General features: G+C 29.4%; 1 protein-coding gene across 1 annotated transcript in view; it reads left to right on the forward strand.

Moving 5' to 3' along the window:
* The window catches only part of cwo (transcription factor cwo), a 104,582-nt gene that overhangs the window by 43,937 nt on the left and 40,339 nt on the right, over window positions 1–20,306 (forward strand). The window lies entirely within an intron of this gene.

Below are 20,306 nucleotides of genomic sequence, written 5' to 3' on the forward strand. Positions count from 1 at the left end.
AATACGAACTTAGCTTACTCGAAAGATCTGAAAGAAAAGTTAAATGTCTGGTATGGATTGACAGTTATTGCTCAACATTATGCTCAACCAATTTTTTTTAACTTGAAATTACAGCGTTTAAGGTTATGAATAATGAATTATATTTCCAGGAAATTTATGCTACATTCGTTCCGCAAGAATATCAGTGGATCTTTTATGATCAACAATTTCCTGGTCGATTTCTCCGAATAGAAATAATTACTGACCATCAGAATTTCAAGACTTGTATATATAATATTTTTGGGGTGTTTATAAGTGTAATAAAAATTCACTGAAAATATGCTAAAATCCATTGGAAAATTGCAAAACAGAATCATTAAGAAACAAAACAATAAATAATAACATCCTATAATATATTTAAAGAATCGAATTAAATAATGAATATAATATAAACGATAGAATGAATATGATTTTGTCTAATGCTATAGTTATCTAATGACTTCTCAGTACGCCTATTAAATTACATACACACATTTTTTTTTAAATGAAAGTATATAAAATAAAATTTTATTTCATTAATAACTTTTGATATTTTTATTTTTGAATTTATTGTATTTTTTTTTACTATCAGAAGTTAATAAATTATTAGTAAATCAATATATTTAAATTAAAAAAAGGAAAAAAAGTCGGATTCGAACCGATGTGCCTTCCCCTTGTAAGATCCAAATATATCATTAATTAAATATTTATTTGGTATAACTGTAGAACTAATGAAAATAAGTACCACTTATGATATATCGTTGAAAAGCTCTCAATGAGGGCTTGTTACTGCAGTTAAGAAAAAGTTCAAAATCCAAACCTTTTTTTGGATTTTCGGCTTTTTTGTACACTTTTGGTTCAGTCGATTGCATTCAAAAGGGGAGGTGCACAACTAGATGTTACAGCTTCCTAAATCCAAAATTTCAACATACTACGGCTAATCGTTATTGAGTTATGCGAGATACAAACGTACATACATACATACGTACGTACGTACGTACTGACGTTACGTCAAAACTAGCCAAAATGGATTCAGGGATGGTCAAAATACATATTTCCGTTGAAATCTGAAAACCGAAATTTTTCGCGATCACAATACTTCCTTTACTTCATAAAAGGAAGTAAAAATAGGAAAGTAAACTAAAATAATTTTTTTTAAATCTATGATAAAATGATTCTTAAAATTCTTACTTTATTGATATAATCATTTAAAACGGTGCTTTGTAAGTCATGATATTTGTATGGTTCGCGCTCTGTATTATGTAAAAATTCTGTAGAAGGATTTATTTATCTTTTTTTATGCAAAAAGCCAACTTAGGACCACGCTCATATCACTTCTTTCTTTCTTCTTTTCTCTTGTTCCATGCGTTTCTTATTTTTCGGCATGGTTTCGTTTCTGCTCATCTATCAGTTTTCTCCCTCTCTTTCTTTTGTCTACCAAAAAAGATGTTTATACATTAAATTATTCTTCAGAAGTTATCGAATCGCAACAGTCTTCTTCCTTTACAATCCCATTCTTTGGAGGTCCTCTTTCATTGTTTCAGGTAATTTGGATTTGCATTTCATGTTCCACAGCTTGTCAAAAATATGTTTGGGACCATCCTAATCATATGCCCCAAAAATTTAACCTTCTTTTCCTTAGGTCTTCCTAACTTTGATTGATCTCCTTTTTATACTTCAGTTTGTATCCTTCCTCTGTTATCATTGGACCAAGGACGTTCCTTAATAAGCTTCTTTCAAGGCTCGAGCAATTTTTTAAAATCGGTTCAGTGCCATATAAATTTACTTGTCTTACTACAGTTGTATAAAATTTGAATTTCGCGGTCAAGGAGAAATTATTCTTACTGTAGATGGTTTTGGTGATAAATCTAAACTTTTTCAGTTTTAATATTTTATTTTAATTGGTAATTTATCTATTTCTTTTTTGCTTGTAATCTCTTCTATGTACATAAGAGCAGTCGGTGTCACTAATCTTTCTGTTTTATCCCCTACTGTGTTTTGTATGAATCATTTAGTGTTTTTACATTATTTTCGTCTTGGTAAAGGACACCTGTGGGCCTGATTTTTCTGTTAACTCTTCTATTTGTGATTTATTTATTTAGTTTTTAATTTAACTTAAAGACTTAAAAAACTTTTTACTTCCTTGTATTTAGTACGAGGAAATTTTTGAACTGCTTTTTTTCTTCATCGTTAGATTTCAAGAGGAACCCCTTTAAATCTAAAAGATTGACAAAGTCAAATTTTTTCTATTATTAATTCAAATCTCAGACTATTTCAAGTATTTTAAATTGGAATGATATTGATGTGTCTACTTATATATATAAACTTATATATATATATATATATATATATATATATATATATATATATATATATAAGTATATATATATATATACTTAATATATATATATATATATATATATATATATAAGTATATATATATATATATATATATATATATATAGAGTATGTAATCCCGTAATACATTTTCTAAAATTTCATTAAATTTATACATATTGATTCTAACAGCCGATTCCCTTTTTCAAATGAGAATAAAATCCTTTTAATTTAGCAAGTTAAAAATCTATCTCTTAAATTTTACCAAAAGTATAAAATTAATAAAAAAACAACGAGGATTTTACCCATTTATCAGAGTTATTTTTTTAGTTAGATTTAATAAATAAAGAAAAAGTTGTAATGTAATATTATAAGATATCAATTACAATTTTGGATAAATTACTCTACGTAGCACAAAGATGTTGTCTAGCGTTCTTCAGAAAGATGTAATTCATTTTTCCCCTTCCAACCTTAATTCATTTTATAAGTATTACGAGTTGTGTATACACATACACACCTTTTCACCAGACGTTAAATGAAGTCAGTCATCTTGCAAGGTCGCTTAGTTACCTTGACATGGTTTCAACGTTAAACTGCTTACGCTTGTGCTGTTTCTGTTAAGAACTAGGACGCGGTTCACTGTCTTATACATATACACAGAGGTATAAAAGATTTTACTCTACCTGAGCTGATCTTCTTTTCGTTCAATGTTTACTTTCCTCCTATCTTTATTCGCAATATTTATCTTAAGATCTAATTACTTATTATTTTTGTAATCAATACATTTTATTTGTACGTGTATGTGTACATATCTAGAAGGAGAAATGTTATAGAGGATTCCCTCTCTTTAAATTTTTTTTTTTTCTATAATGGCTCAATCTGTTGTTGAAAAAGTGAGAATAATTATATTTTTTTAAATAAAATGGTTTTGATTTAATAAATATTTATTATTAAAATATAAATGAAAAATCTCCTTATATTTTCACGTGGAAATGAAGTATATGAAAATCTCTGAAGATTAATAATTCGCTTTATAATAATAATAATAATAAAAAATTTAAATTTCTATTTACCTTATGCATGTATAAAACCTCCTGTCACAATTTTCTATTAAATTTGTAAAATTTCAGATAAAAAAATTTTTCGTAAAATAAAATATAGTCACTGCAGGTTATTTAAAATCCAGAGTATCATTAATTCATTTCTCTAGAATTTGATGCGTAATAGTATTTGTTAATCGTATTACGTAATTGATGGTAATTCTATCTGATAGTTTAATGGCGTATGTTTAACATTACTGAGAAGAGATGAATTCCAAAATCGTCATCGACTTATTGTTGTCCATCCTTAGGCAAGTCCCTTTCTCTATATCCAGCTCCATTCATAATTATCTAAAATGATGGGTTTTTGATGACTACCATTTACTTTTTGATAACACAATTTTTATTCTTTACTAGCTTTTCCCTTTTATAGAACTTTTTTAATTGACTCGTCTCGTCTCATGATATGTGTTGTAGAATATTAACTTAATTTTTTTAATTTTTTTTTTATTTTTATTTACTTTTTCATTGTTACCGTGTCTGTTCACTTAATTTTTCCAAAGTTCCGCACGTTCACGTTTTAAATCATTCCATTCTTTCTTTATCCCCGTTTTCCGTTTTTTGTATTAATATATAAACCTGTCATAATATAATATTTTGAGAAATTTCTTTAAGTTTAACTCCACTAGTATATGATACTAGTTTATTTTTGCTAAATTTTCCTTGGTCAATGATGTTTTGGTTTTTTATTTTATTTTCATTTTTATAACATAAAAATGTTATATAAACATTAATTAGATTATTTTCTGAATTTTGACGAATTATACTGCACTTATTTTATAATGAAATTTCCTGTTTAGTTTTCTACTAATGTATTGGTGGTCTGATGAACAGTTTTACTGGAATAAAGAATTTTTTTACGAAAAATGGTCAGGTATATTAAATTCAAAGAATGAAATTATGAATCCAGGTCTTTATTTTAAATATTAATAAGTAAATTCTAATAAACTCTCATAAATATTTCTCTAGAAGTTTTTAAGCCTAATATTTCTCACACCTTTACTGGATTTTCACTCGTGTGGAATTAGCATAACAGAGGGAGGGAGAAAGAAAAATAAATTATTCCAGGTACTGAATGTTACACACTCGTGTATTATTTAGTAACGTAAGATGACTAGAAACGAATCGCTCATTTGTTTACTTCTGGAATCGATTAAATTTGATGCTTACAAATACACTATGGTTGTTAATCGATATTACATAATAAGGTTAATATAGCTGTACATATTCCTTACTACAGTTGAAAATGGATGTTTTACTATCAAAAGCAGAATGTCATCCGCAATATTTTTTTTTTAACTTCAAATAATTTTATTTTATTTCATTTCTGATATTTTTTTCTACAAAATTTACCTTAACGATGAACTTTGGTAATTAGGGTTTAATTAACCACAGCCTAAAAAATGGTCGGCCTGAGTCTGTACAAGACTACATAACACTTATTAGTCATATACAGGGTGTTCCATATAAAACGCAACTCATTAATCACTCATCAATGAAATTTCAAAAGTCAAGCTTACTCCCTTAGTCGTTATTGAAATGGACTCGTCCAACATCTGAACATCGCGGCGACGCAGTAGAACACTACCGATAGTAACAACAATGCAATCATAACGTTCAGTGTATTGCTAGAAACAAGATGGTGTTTTCGCTAGATGAACATCTTTTCATTGTCGAGTCGTACTTCAGTACGAAATCAGCGGTTGCAGTGCAAGATTTGTTTCGCCATAAGTACCCAGATAAACCAGCTCCTAACAAAACATCAGTATTAAGGTTAGTTGCAAAATTTAGAGAGACTAGTTCTGTTAATAACAAGGAACACAAACGATCTGCGTCAGTGTTGAATACAGATACAGTCGCTGAAATCAAAGACCGATTACTCGCCTCGCCAAATAAATTGATCAGACGTTTGTCTGCTGAAATTAATTTGTCTAAATCGACTGTTCATCGGGTGACCAAACAATTATGACCTTATCGCATTCAAACGGTTCCTCAACTTCTTGAGCCCGACAAAGAAAAACGGCTACAATATTGTCAACGGTTCCGTCGATTTCTGCGTGAGGCAATTAATGTTATGGATTCGTTATTTTTCACAGATATTTTTCACGGTTTCATTTGTATGGCTACGTAAACAGCCAAAACAGTAGAATTTGGAGTGCTGAAAATCCCCACGTTTATCACGAAAAACAATTACACCCGCAGAAGTTGGGCGTGTGGTGCGCGATATCGCGGAAGAAAATAATCGGTCCTATTTTTTTCGAGTACACCATTAATGCAGAACGATATCAGGATATTTTATTTCAGTTCATTGCACTCTTGGAAGAGGAAGATAGACACTGCTGGCTACAACATGACGGTGCGACATCGCACTACGCAGGTTCAACTGCTGATTTCGTCGAGGAATTCTTTGGTAATCGTGTTATCGGTCGAGGCTTGTGGCCACCAAGATCTCTAGATTTGACTGCGGCGGATTTTTTTCTATGGGGTTACCTCAAAGAAAAAGCCTACAGCAACAAACCACGAACACTTGAACGATTGAAAGCCAATATTGAACAAGCTGTATTAAATATCCAGCCACAAACCTTGAAAAAAGTTGCAAGAAACGCTGTAAAAAGAATTGAAGCTTGTATTCAAGAAGATGGCGGCCACTTCTAACAGTTACTCTAAATGTAAGGTAATGGATGGTAATAATAAAAATTACATTTACATTTACACATGCCTTTTTATTATTTCAATACCTACCAATATAAGGTTGGGTTGCGTTTTATATGGAACACTCTGTATTTCATCTTCATCTCATTAGGCCGTGGGAGGGTTGCTTATTGTTCACTACTTGAACAGATTGCAATGTGCACATTAGGAAAAAAAATTTACCTTGAATTAACACCAGTATGAAATAGCGAAGGTAAAGAATCAAAATATACCCAATTCAATGCTTAATAAAAATTTCTCATTGTTTTTTTCCCAATTTATAAACTATTGAAACAAAGAATTTTTGGTTTTCAAGTAGTAGCTATTATAGTTAGGAAGGCTTTCAAAAAAAACATTTGTTGGATAAGAAAGAATTTATAGTAGTTAAAAATAACCATTATGACGATGAAGAAGTGATACTTGAAAAGAAAAAAAATTCTAAAATTCCGTGCTATAATAAGTGAGAAGAAACTAAATTACTGCAGAAAACACTATTACAACGAACACATGTTGTGGCGCCGGAATGTCATTTTCACATAATGTTAATGTACAACATTTGTTACTGTAAAATTAAATGTGAAGATGTTAATTATATTTGTTTTTCTTTTCAAATAACAGATCCGCGACCAATAGTAATTGTTATTTTCATCATAATACATTTTTCTCAGTTTATCAAAATTATCTTTACGGCGAATGTAGCTAGAATAGCTATATTAAAGGGGAAGGTATGGTGATCGTATCAAAAATGGTGTATGGGGGTTTTTTGGAAATCTTTACTTTTTAGGGTCTAGCTAGTTCAAATAGACCAAAAAAAATATATGTGTGTCGCACTGTTTTTGGCCTTATATCAGAGTTGATGTTACAAATTTTCTTCAAAACTGGCAGAAATATTTCTATATATGAGGTACTGATCTATTATTTTATTTTATTTTTTTTAAATTCGTTTAGGATATGGAAGATATCGCAAAAAAAACAATTTCGACTTTCTTCAGAATGATTTTAAAGAAAACTTTATTAAAGAAAATTTATTACCTACAGTATATATATGTATATATATATATATATATATATATATACATAAATAATCCAATATTTTTTTCTTTTGCTCTATCACCCTTCCGTTTGAATATTTTTTCAAACTTTTTTTTAATGTTTGTTCGACTTCAGATATAGAGCAAAAGAAAAAAAAAGAAACGTTTAAATTATAAACCCCGGACCGAAATACAGAAAAGTTTTTGAAAATTTTATTTTTCTTATTTTAGTCATTATTGCAGGGTTAGATGTACAGAAAACTTTACATAAGCAAATTTGTTAAACCTTACTCTTGTATGATTATTTTTAGAAAAACTTTTCTTAAATTTATTACCTATCTCTAAAAAATATATTTTTTTGTTTTTTGCTCTAACTTTTTTAAATTTTTTATTATTAATAGCCGGAAAATTCAAGCAATACTTTGCCAGCTTCTTTAAATTTTTAAAATTTACAATTTTTTAATCAAATGTGTATTTAATAATTGGCTGATAAACCATTATACCGTTAATTCTAACATGCCCAGTTTGCGATGAGGCTAATCAAAAATGATAACTTATTATGGAGTTAATAAAGTTTTTTTTTTTCTCTAAACATGGTATTATCAAGTTCGCGTAGGTAATTTTACGACGTAGATAGTATATGTAGATCGGACTGGTCTAGTGGTTAACTTGTCATCGCAAATCAGCTGATTTCGAACTCGAGAGTTCTAAGGTTCAAATCCTAGCAAAGGTAGTTACTTTAAAACGGATATGAATACTAGATCGTGGATATCGGTGTTCTTTGGTAGCTGGGTTTCAATTAACCACACTTCTCAGGAGTGGTCGATCTGAGACTATACTTCATTCACATTCATACATGCTCTCCTCATCCTCAATCATCCTCTCCGTAAGTAATACCTTACGGTGGTTCTGGAGGCTAAACAGAAAAATAGAATATTCATGTACAATTTTTTTGTTTTTTTTTTGTTTAAGTAACCCAAAGTATTTTATATATATATATATATATCACCTAATTCTTATATTAAGAATAATTCTTAAAAAAAATTTGCAAAAATTATCGTATTCCTTATATCTTAGGTTCGGAAGTCTCTTTAGGTGTTTTTTAATCTATTTTCTTACTTTTATATAAGTTTTACGGGGTTTTATAAAGACTAGCTAGTAGTGGCTTTTTTATGTTATCATTTTTTATAGGTTAATTAATATAAAAATAAAAAATCGTATTATCTTTTAAATCTTATTTCAATTCAATTTTGTTTAAGTCGGTTCCAAAATAAAGAGTTAAGTTTTTAGTAGTTTTAATTTAGCGCCAGTTTCTAAAACTCAAAATTTAAAGAAGAATTGAAAAATGTTTAATCTAATTTTAAGTCTATTTTATTTTATATTTGTAATAAATACATTTTTTTAACAACAGAACCATCTTTACAGAAGATGAACACAAAGACAACTAAAAATGTCTGTTATAAAATTTGGTTTATCTATATTACAAAAAAGGTTTATGTTTTAATTTACGTTCTATGTAAGTACATGCTGTTGATGAATAAAGTAAATTAACGGTAAAGCTTATATAATACATTTTAAAAGGTGCGTAAAAAAAATCTAAAATCATCCATCCATTTTAATACACTTAATTATTAATTACATGCATTGGTTATAATGAAATGTGTGTCGAAGAAATGATAAATTGAGTTGTCCTTTAACCATTTCTTAGAATAAATTACCAATTTGGTTTTAGTTATGGAAAAGTAGATTAAAATCTATACTATTATTTTATAAGGGGTGTGGTCGTTTATTACGTGTGCTAATTAGAACTGGAAATTTGTTTTAATATTATTTCTTTGTGATACGCATTCTCTGATGTGATCTGTTACTAGATTTGACAGATAAGAGCTCCTTAAACATAATATTAATTAACTCACGGTTTTTCAGAACATCAATTAACCCACACTTATACATCTACAAAAAAAAATTATTATTAATACAAATTAACCTACATTACAATTATTGCTAAACAGTTTTTTTTTTTTTGCGGGATAAATAACATTGAATAATTGTTGTTATTTTGGATAAAAATTTCCCAGGCTACCAATAGATTGTAGACAGGGTAGGTGAGCATCTTTTATCTAAAGGGGTACCTTTATTTCGTTCTGTTATTTCTTTATGGCTAGATTATTTTTTCGAAAGAACTCTTCCATATCTTTTTATCCTTTCATCGGAATACTCACGGTTTTATAGTTTTAGGCAGAAATTTGTTGGGTTTATACTGATGATTCCAGGTCCAGTAGGTCAAATACATGTTTGATTATGTAACTGGTGTTATACTTATTCGATTGTCCGTGGGTTACACGGACCCATAGTAAGCCCAATTGGTTAATAACCTTATATCCGGTGAAACTGAATCTCGTGAAAAATAAGTCTCCTATTAAATATAAATTGCTAGATTTGAGTATATATATTTCTTATTTTTTTTATTAAATGAACACAATTGAACGTTTGATAAAACATTAAAAAACTGAACAATACGGAACGTTACAGAACTTAACCTTCCACTTTTCCCTATTTCCCTTTCTCCCTTTTCCCCCTTTTTCATTTTCCCTTTATCACCTTTTTCCCTTTTCCCGTTTTCCCTTTTCCATTTTTACCCTTTCTCTCGCGCGTAAATCAGTTCAGTAGTTTTTTAGTCTATAGCGGGCACACATACGAACATTGGCTTTTATATATACATATATATATATATATAAAAGCTCTTCTTCTATATATATATAGAAGAAGAAAGTCTGTTTGTATATTTGTTTGTTTGTTTCGTAAATATCTGGACCCGGTGCCACCCAGCGGGTATAGTTTTTGCAAAAAAATTTTTGTTTTCGCTTAATTAATATATATTCGAAACATGAGCCAAATCGGTTCACAAAAACAATTTTTATAAATATCTCAACCCCAGCGCCATCTAGCGGGTCAATTTTTTGCAGAGGTATTTCTTTTCATGTAAGTAACACATATTCTGAATATGAACCAAATCTGACCATAAATACAATTTTTCGAAATATCTCAACCCCAGCGCCACTTAATGAGTTCAAAGTAATTCAGAAACCTTTGCAGGCGTGCATATAACAACTCGCCAAAGTTTCATCGCAATCGGAACAGGAACGTCGTGAATGGTACAGGAACGCATAATGGACAAACAAACAAACATTCATTTTTATATATTTACTAGCTGACCTGGCAATGCTTCGCTATTGCTAGATTTGAGTATATATGTAGATTAAATTACCACAATTGAAAGTTTGATAAAACATTAAAAAGCCGAACATTACGGTACTTCACAAAATCTAACCTTTCATTTTTACCCTATATCCCTGTTCCCTACTTCTTTCCCCTTTTTCTTTTTTCCTTTTACTTTTCTCTCTCCCTTTTCCCCTTTCCACCTTTCCCTTTTTCCCCGCGCATAAATCGGTCCAGTAGTTTTTTAGTCTACAGAGGACACACATACGAAAATTGCCTTTTATATATATAGAAGAAGAAAGTCTGTATGTATATTTGTTTTTTGTTTCGTAAATACCTTGACACCAGCGCCACCTAGCGGGTATAGTTTTCGCTAACTATAGTTTTACGTAACTAATATATATTCTGAATATGACCCAAATCGGACCGTAAATACAATTTTTTGAAATATTCGACCCTCCCCCCCCCGGCCATCTATCTGGTCCAAACTAATTCAGAAACCTTCACGGGCGTGCGTACAACTCATTAAAGTTTCATCGATTTGTTGGATGAATGGTATGAGAACGGAATGGGACTTACAAATAAACATTCATATTTATATATATATAAGATGTGTAGATTGTAATCTCTTTCTCATACTTGGTTATATGTTACATAAATTAAACCCGTATAAAGTGAAATAAATATTTATAAAATAATTTGTAGAACTTTTTAATTATCCTCAAAAAATATGAGGTCCTTAATTAATACCCGAATGTATTATTTTTTAGATGGTTTTCTTTAACTTACAAGGATAAAGATTTTTTGGTTCGACCGTGTCCTCAAATTTTGCAACCGTAATCAGTTTCATTTCCCGACGTCATAAAATGGTGTAATTTTACACTGCGACATAAGCCGAGTGACAATACAATATTCCATTGTTAATTTTATATATTTTAAACACAAAACATTTATATATAAGCTGTCTGAGGGAGATCACAGGGAACATTTTGAAAAGGAAGCTAAATCGATAATATGTAGATATCGATCCGATTAATTTTGACCATCGATTCAGTATGAGTAGAGTAGATGGCTGTTGTGAGTACCGAGTGAGTAACCCACCGGATTGGTCTAATGGTGAACGCGTCTTCGCAAAGCAGCTGATTTCGAAGTCGAGAGTTCTAGCGTTCAAGTCATAGTAAAGGCAGTTTATACGGATTTGAATACTAGATCGTGGCTACCGATGTTCTTTGGTGGTTGGGTTTCAATTAACCACACATCTCAGGAATGGTCGAACTGAGACATTACAAGACTCTCTTCAGAGGATGAATGAAGATGATATATATGTATATCATCTTCATTCATCCTCTGAAGTAATACCTGAAGGTGATTTCCGGCGGCTAAACAGGAAAAAGATGGCTGATGGGAAAGTCCAAAATTCCAAAAATTTGGATTTTGGATTTTTTTCTTAACTGCAGTAATATGCCCTCATTGAGAGCTTCTAAACTATTATCATTAATGATATTTTTTACATTGGCTCCACAGTTTATAGCCAAGTAAAATTTTTATTAATGAAATATTTGGATCTTACAAGAAGAAGGCACATGGGTTCAAATCTGACTTCATCTCCTTTTTTAAACTTTTTTTTAAATTTAAATATATTGATTTATTAATAATTATTAATCTCTGATTATAAAAAAATTACAATAAATAATAATATTTATTTTTAATTCAATAATAACAATAAAAAAATATCAGAAGTTATTAATAAAATAAAATTCGATGTACTTTTCATTTTAAAAAGATGTGTATATATAATTTAATAATTCAAGGAATTCATGTGGTGTCCACATCAGATTTATTTTTTAGAAATTTCCTCTAATGGTCCTGTAGTAAATTATATTTCTGGCTAATATAAATTGAAGATTTTGTTAACGAAATATTATTTAAAAAAAAATTTAATTTTTTTTCCATCATTATTGATTTATATTGAATTATAATAGTAATAGCCGGTCAGGGTTCGCTTCGCTCGCACGACTGTCTAGCTAGGGGGCTCTACCCCCTGGACCCTCGACGCTTTCGTATCCTTATGTTTGTGAAAATGTAAAATATTTTAAGAAAAGAAATATTAGTGTGGAGAGAGTACTTTTCTGAACATTTTGGTGTTTTAATATTTAAAATAACTTTAAGGAGTGAGTAGATATAGAATTTAATAGTTTTTAATAGAAATATAATGTTTAACGCTAGACATATTAATAACAGGGAATTGATTTGGGGACGCTGTCTTCTTCGCTTAGTCTTGTGTGTTCGTTTGAGGTTGTGTTAGTTACCAGTCCAGCTGCTGCTATTGGAGCAGAACAGACCACGTGATTCGCCGCCCGGATGCGCGTCAACAACTCTCTCCCGTTAAATAAAGAATCCGTATTTTTATTAACTATTAATCCCTTTCTTTTATTAATGAAATTAAACAAATAATAATAAGTAAATAAAAATAGCCTACGCTTAGAAATTAAATTAAGTATTCTGTAAATTAATTGACAACGGACTGCTTCTAGCGAGAAAGATCAGCTGTGCGCAGCCGCCTGGAGCACCACCATTGGTTCGCTCTGCGTCGTTAGCAGCTAAAATAAAATTGTGAGCACATACGATAAACAAAGTCGTGCATCATCCTTTTTTATAAGAAAGACTAGAAAAAAAGGCGGGCCCTACGGTCCGCCGCGAAAATCTTACATGGTTTACGTTTCACTACACATGATTTTGTTAAATGTTTTTGTCATCTGTAATCAAATAACGTACATAAATTTAGCGTACTAACAACAACAAAAACTTTTTCAACGAAAAGCTTCAAAATATTGAACATTTTTAGCTGTTTCACGAGGTGTGATTTTTTAACACAGCTCTAACCCCAGTGTTTTCCTTTTTTATCCCCAAAACACAAATATAATTTTAGATAAATCCTCTTGACCTTTCATCCGAGGTTCCGGGATCGAATCCCCAGTCAGGCATGGCATTTTCACACGCTACAAAAATTGTCATTCATCTCATCCCCTGAAGTAATCCTCTGAAAGTAAAAAAAAAATTTCAAATAAATCGTTCGTATAAAGAAGTATAAATCGTTCAAACGAATGAATCGTTCGTGCGCTGCCCGAGTTGCCCAGCTTATCGGCACACCACGTGGTCCGTTCTGCGCCAATAGCAACTAAAATAAAAATATGAGCACATAAATCAAAGAAAGAAATAAACAAACCCACGCACCTTTATTTTTATAAAGTGATTATTTTATTTAATGTAAATTTATTTATTTTATATAAATTATTTTTGTAATATTATTCATTCGATTGATTCGAATCATTCAGTTCAAACCCAGCTCACACAATGATTCACAGTTCATTAATTCAACTCATTAAAGTTTGTACTTCAATCGGCAAATCTCCATTACTACATTACATATACATCAGAAATCTTTCGAGATGAAATATATCCAAAAACCGTCTCGGTTAGTTGCACCAAGAAACATAGGTAAAAATTTGGTTTGCGATTGATCAAATAGTTTTTTTGTTTATCCCGAACAAACAAAAACCTTCTTCCTATTTATTAATAGCATAGATATTGTAGCATTATAGCATAGATATTGGCTATGCTGTACATAATTTACTCGTATAATATAATTTAATAGTGTTAAGAAATTTTGTTCAAAAATTTATTTTTTTTATTTTTTAATCAAGATAAAAAATAGATGTCCCACTTTTCTTTTGCTTACTTTTTTTTAGATCTTGTTCAGTTGTAATCTTAAGGTTAATATATTTTGTTAAAAGTTTTATCAGAAAGCCATTTTCTTCTTTCTTTTTTTTGTTTTGTTATGAAAGAACGAGCATAAACAGCAATGGTCATGCCGACCGGAATTGGTTTCGTATGAAAAGATGCCATGCCTAACCGGGATTTAAATCTGGAACCTTCGCACGAAATGCCGAGTTTTTCTTATTTGCATTTACATTATTTTTGGCATAATTTTTTGTGAGCCTATCTACATTAAAATTAAATAACTTAAAAAAAATTAATATTGATTTTTAGAAATGCACTAAAAAAAACTTTTTCATTCCCTTTCGAATTTCGGTTTTTTAAATTTAGTAGCAAGTATTTAAGCTTTTTTTTAAGTAAGTATTATTCCCTTTTTTAAATGTTATTTTTGTAATGTTAAGAGGAAGGTATAAATACTAAAAAGAAACAACTTTATTACATTATTTTATTCATGTAAAATCAAAATTTATGCGATATTGATTTGGGTATTTTCTCTATTGTTATTCATTATATAATTTTTTTCTTTGTATAAAAAACATGAGCAATAAATTTTATTGTGTCCTAGATTCAGTGATAAAACATATATACAGTTAATTTTTAGCTCAGTAAATGTTGTCAGACAACAGGTGGTTGTGAGAAGTGGTTACAAGGTTAGCAAAATAATATAAACTGTTACACTGTGTAGTACAGTATTATATTATACATTTATTATTATCTCAACTAAAGTCAGATGGTTCTCCACGTGCTTATAGAATACCACGACTTGAAATTTTATAGCTCGTAGATCATCAGTTTTTTCATTCAAATTAAATTTTCAGTTTAAAAAAATTAACTGAACTTTCAATTACTTTATAAATAATCTTTATTCATTATTCTTTCATCAGTTTGATACATTTTTACGCAGTTTCTTCAAATAATAATTATTTCAGGCATTAATTGTCATTTTTAATTATTAAATTCTTTTTTAAATTTATTCTGGTAATCAGAATGAAGAAAAATATATTAAAATAATAATTAATAATACTATTGATTGAAGTAGTAAAAATATTTTTTTTAATATTATTGTAGCCGATCTCCGTGGTAGAGTGGTGGTAGCATCTTAGCCTTTCATCCGAAAGTTCCGGGGTCAAATCACGGTCAGGCATGACATTTTTCATACGCTACAAAATTCTATTTTTATATTCCCAACTAAAAGTCTGTAAGATTCTGCGGTGAATTAATTCATGAGTAAAAAAAGTTATTAGACTACAAACTGACAAAATATATGTGCAATAAAAAGGATATTTCAAAAGCAGGCATTACATTATGGTAATTAGACCAGAACGGCTAAAATAATCAGAAAATTTCTTCAGTTTGAAATCGAGTGAAATAATAAATGCAGTAGAAAAAACAAAGAAAGAAAATCTTCAGAAATCCTAGGACCAATAAAAAAACGAATACAGAAATAATAAAGATCTTTACAAATACAATGAAACTAAGAAAATGTCAGATTCCATCATAAAAAGAGCCAAATTCTTTAGCCTCTTTATGAGAATAAATAATAAATAATACGCTTATAAAATCTTCAATCGTATTTACAACAAAAAATATGGAATGAATGCACCGGTAATGGTTCAAAAAGACCTAAAAAATGAAAATACCTGAAAAATTAGTACAAAATAGAATATTATTCTGAAAAGTGGTTTAAGTTTTTCTCAAGGGTTTCCAAGAGAAGGAGAAAAAAAAACAACAACGTCTGATCGCAAGACAGACGGCAAAACCATAAAAAACTATTAGAAGACCGGGAAAAAATACTCAGAAGAAAGAAAAATGAATTTAAAATGTTGCTTCACGTGGTCCGCAGTCGGTTAAACTCGAAAGAAAAGAGATATCATAATTTTATAACTATTTGCAAAGTTTTTTGAGTTTCCGAATTTTTGTAACAAGTTTTCTTTTGAAGAGATGACTTTTGGTTTGGTTGCTATAGTGAAATAGTAGTTGTTATTTATGTTGTCACAACGTGAGGATAGTCATGGATCTGATTTTCATTTATTTTTTGTAATTGAATTTAAATTGTGATTTAGCATTAAATTGTAGATAATTATTATTAATAAACCTAATAATAAATAATAATATACTACGTAATAATAAATAAAAAATTCAGATTTTTATATTTAATTAATAAATTAGTTACAGGTGAATCCCTGAAATTTATATAATCATATCTTACCCAGCTTTACTAAATTACCTTCTTGTACGGTTATTTTATGTAGCTTTATGAAGTTGAGATCATTATATAGATTCTCCGATTATCAATGAAGGTAAGAAATACACATAAAGCTTCATTACATCATTTAATCATCTGGTCAAAACGTGTGTTATTTTTAACTCAATAAAAATATTTACAACAAATGAAAATTGAGGAGGAATTTACGGAATTAAAAATTATCTATACAGTTTACAATCAGTCAACCTTTTACAAGATAAAACAAGTGTTTAACATCACATTTTCCACGCTGATAATTTAGTCAGTTAATGGCTTAAGGGGATTTGAGATTATTCTATATTACTAGAATGAAATATATAATTAATTTGATTTACAAAGTTGATTTATGAATTAATTAATTGTAATGTAATTCTCTATAAATGTCAAAAATTAAAAAAAAAATATAATTATTTTTGTATTATATTTTTATTTTATAAAAAAAATTTAAATCAAATTTTATTGGATTTAATTCTAGAAAATTAAGTATAAATATACAAAGAACCTTCTTAATTCACGCTGATTAGTAAATTTTATTTGCATTTTTTTTTTTTATGAAGACTCAGGAATTTCATTTTTGGAATTTTTTTGTGAACGGAATCCCGTTTACAGAGAGCATGAAAATCATACAAAATTACTTAAACCGGTCATTTTTTGTTTTTTGTTTTTTTTTTGCATTTATTATGAAATTGAATGGTTTGTTTGTAGATTTATCTGTATTTTAAATTAAACGTTATTTTCATTTATTTTTTTCAGAGTTTTAAATCAAAATAAAACTCGAAAGATAAAATACATTTAAAAATATAATAGTCATTCTTCCAAAGTTTAAAAAATATTTTTATATTTTTTTTTATTTCGATTTTTTTTAAATTGGCACCAAATTAATTAAGTTAGAAGTTGATAGATAATTTTAATTTGACTTTAAAAATATTTGAATTTAAAAAAGTTTATTATTTTTTTGAATGGTTTTATTGGAATTATTACTTAAGTACTATTTAAATGTTTTATTATTTTTTAAGTCCTTTTTATTATAAGTTACATATATTGCACTGTTAACCGTTTGTTCGTGATAAAAGGGTTATCATAAGAGAAAATTATGGATGCGTGGAGATTAATCGAAGGATGTTATTGCATAATCAATTAAACCAAACGAAAGCTTGATTATAAATAGAATTGTACTTATGAACAGAACTATTAGCAGCACATGTTTTTTTTTTTTAGTCACGTGTGTCACGTGATGTATTTACCCACGTGATTCAACATTCAACTGTTAATATGTAACATAATGAATGAATAATCTGTTATCACAAAGTAATACAAAATATGATGCGATATTATGTAAGTGTTTAATTTGACGAGATACTGTTTTATGAGAATTTACTGTTGGAATAAAAAATATTATAAAAAGAAAATATTATATAAAAAAATATTCTTAGACCTATCCTTTAAAATAACTTTTTAACCTATCCGGAATTTATTCTTACGTAAAACGCAAAAAAAAGTGTTCTGTTGAATAATTTTTTTATTCTCATTACTTTCATCTAAACAAGACATTTTTAAACAAACTATTTATTGGCCATTTTTCGTCTATCTATCACTTGGGATTGTAAAAAAAACTAATATTCTCGTATTGATAAACTGAGAGTAACAAGTGTAAATAGTAACAAAAGAAAATCATTTTACGAGGGTCACTCAATAATTATAGACACAAATAGCTGTGGAGGCAAAAATATTATTTTTGTAAGAGGATTAAGTTGTTTTCATCAACTAGTAGTCGGTGTATCACTGTGATGACTTTTGATCAGCTGTTGAAATTCATTCTTTCATTGATGGAAATGACTGAAATCTCATTTTACGATGGCAAATTCTCTTGAAGTTTGTGAATTGCTGAATAAGCGTGCAGGTGATCCGTTTTTTTGCTTTTTGAAGGTAAAAGATCGGTTAAAATTAGCTCTTATAAGACGAAAAAAAACGGAAAAAGTTATAGGAACCGCAGAAATTTTTACAAGCAAATAAAAAGCCTTAAAGACGGTCGAATTTTAGTGAATAACAAGTTCAACGTCCGATCTTCTGGACGTTCGACTGAAGTTTCAACTCCAGTGATTGAAATTCGCATAGATTTTCTCATCTAAGAAGCCCGACAGATTAAAATTGAGATTACAGCTGGGAAAATTAGAAGTACATGTTGGTACTAGTCATAAAATTATCAATAACAAGATTACATGCGGTAAAATAAGCGCAACATGAATTCCAAGAGAGATCATCATAAGAACACAAGACTTCTCATGTCTTCAACAGAGCTGAAACAACGGTATCATCAGGAAGATGATGATGATGATAGTAACCGAAACCAAAAAGAAAGAGCATGGAGTGAAAGCACACGAGCTCATCTGTGAAGAAAAATATTCCAAACCCAACGATCACCATGATGACAAGCTTTAGGGAATGCAAAAATCCGGTTTCTGTCGATTTTCTAGAATCTAGAAGATAAACAAACAATAGAAGCGCGTACTATAGTGACATTATCGACAAAGTGAAGACAGCAGTATTGAAAAAATGCCCTAGATCTTAGCGCAAAGGTATCATTCTGCTTCACAATAACTTCCGGCCTCTTGCTGTTCAAGTAACTCAAGAAACCAACCACAAATTGCATTGAGAAGTATTACCTCACACGTTACACAGTCTTGACTTGGCTCCTAGTTGGATTTCTACTTGTTTGATCCACTCAGGGAGCAGCTACGTGGTAAGAAGTTTACTGGCTATGATATTAAACCTTTCCAGGCATAAATAACCTGATTTGGATATGCGATCAATTTACTAATGTTGCAGGAAATTATGGTGAAGAGTGAAAAAAAGTCAAACAGGTTAAATAAACTGTTTTAGCTCCAGAGCAGTCGTTGATACCTTTCGCTTTATTTTGGCCTTCTCTCTTCTGATCAGATGTTGATTGTTCATTTATTCTCTCCTTCTCTTTTCTTGGAAACCCTCGAGGAAAAATTATACCAGTTTTCTAAATAATATTCTATTTTTTACTAATTTCTTCAGATATTCTCATTTTTTTAAAGTCTTTTTGAACCAATACGGTGATTTCCATCCTTTTTGTTATGTTTTGTCGTAAAAGTTGCACTGAATTTTTCTCTTCTTTTTCTGATGGAATTTGACATTTTCTCAGCTTCATTGAATTTATAAAGATCTAAAAAATATTTTTTAATTGTATTTGTTTACACCTTTCTTTTATTGGTATTAGGATTTTCTGAAGATTTTCCTTTTTTCTATAACATTTATTATTTCGCCTGATTTCAAACTGAAGATACATCTTGATGCGTTTAGGTGTTCCGGTTTAATTGCCGTAGTGTGCTTTAAATGCCTGATTTATACTTTTATTGAAATGTTTATTTTTTTGTTGTAAATATTTTTTGTCAGTTGATATTCCAATCTAGAATTGTTTTTTATCGATGAATTAATTTACCGCAGCAGCTTTTACTTGGTAATATGAAAATGGAATTTTGTAGCGTATGAAAAAGTCTATGCCTGACCAGGATTTGAACCCGGAACCCTCGATAATAGGCCAAGACGCTATCACCACTCAACCATGGAGATCGGCTATAATTATATTATTAATTAATAATTATTAATTATATTATTATTAAAAAACTTTTTTTTACCACTCCCTTTAATCGTATTATTAGTTTAATATATTTTCTTTCTTTCTGATAACCAGAATAAATTTAAAAACAAATATAATATTTAAAAATGACAATTAGTGAGTGAAGTAATTATTATTTGAAGTAACTATTTAACAAAAGTATAGAAGTTATGTTCTTTTTCAACAAAGATAATGAAGTCCTTCTTCGAATGGAAAAACTATGTCGGCAAAACCATCGGCGGATC

This window comes from Lycorma delicatula, chromosome 12 (assembly GCF_047948215.1).
Source record: "Lycorma delicatula isolate Av1 chromosome 12, ASM4794821v1, whole genome shotgun sequence".
NCBI classification, from domain to species: Eukaryota; Metazoa; Arthropoda; class Insecta; order Hemiptera; family Fulgoridae; genus Lycorma; species Lycorma delicatula.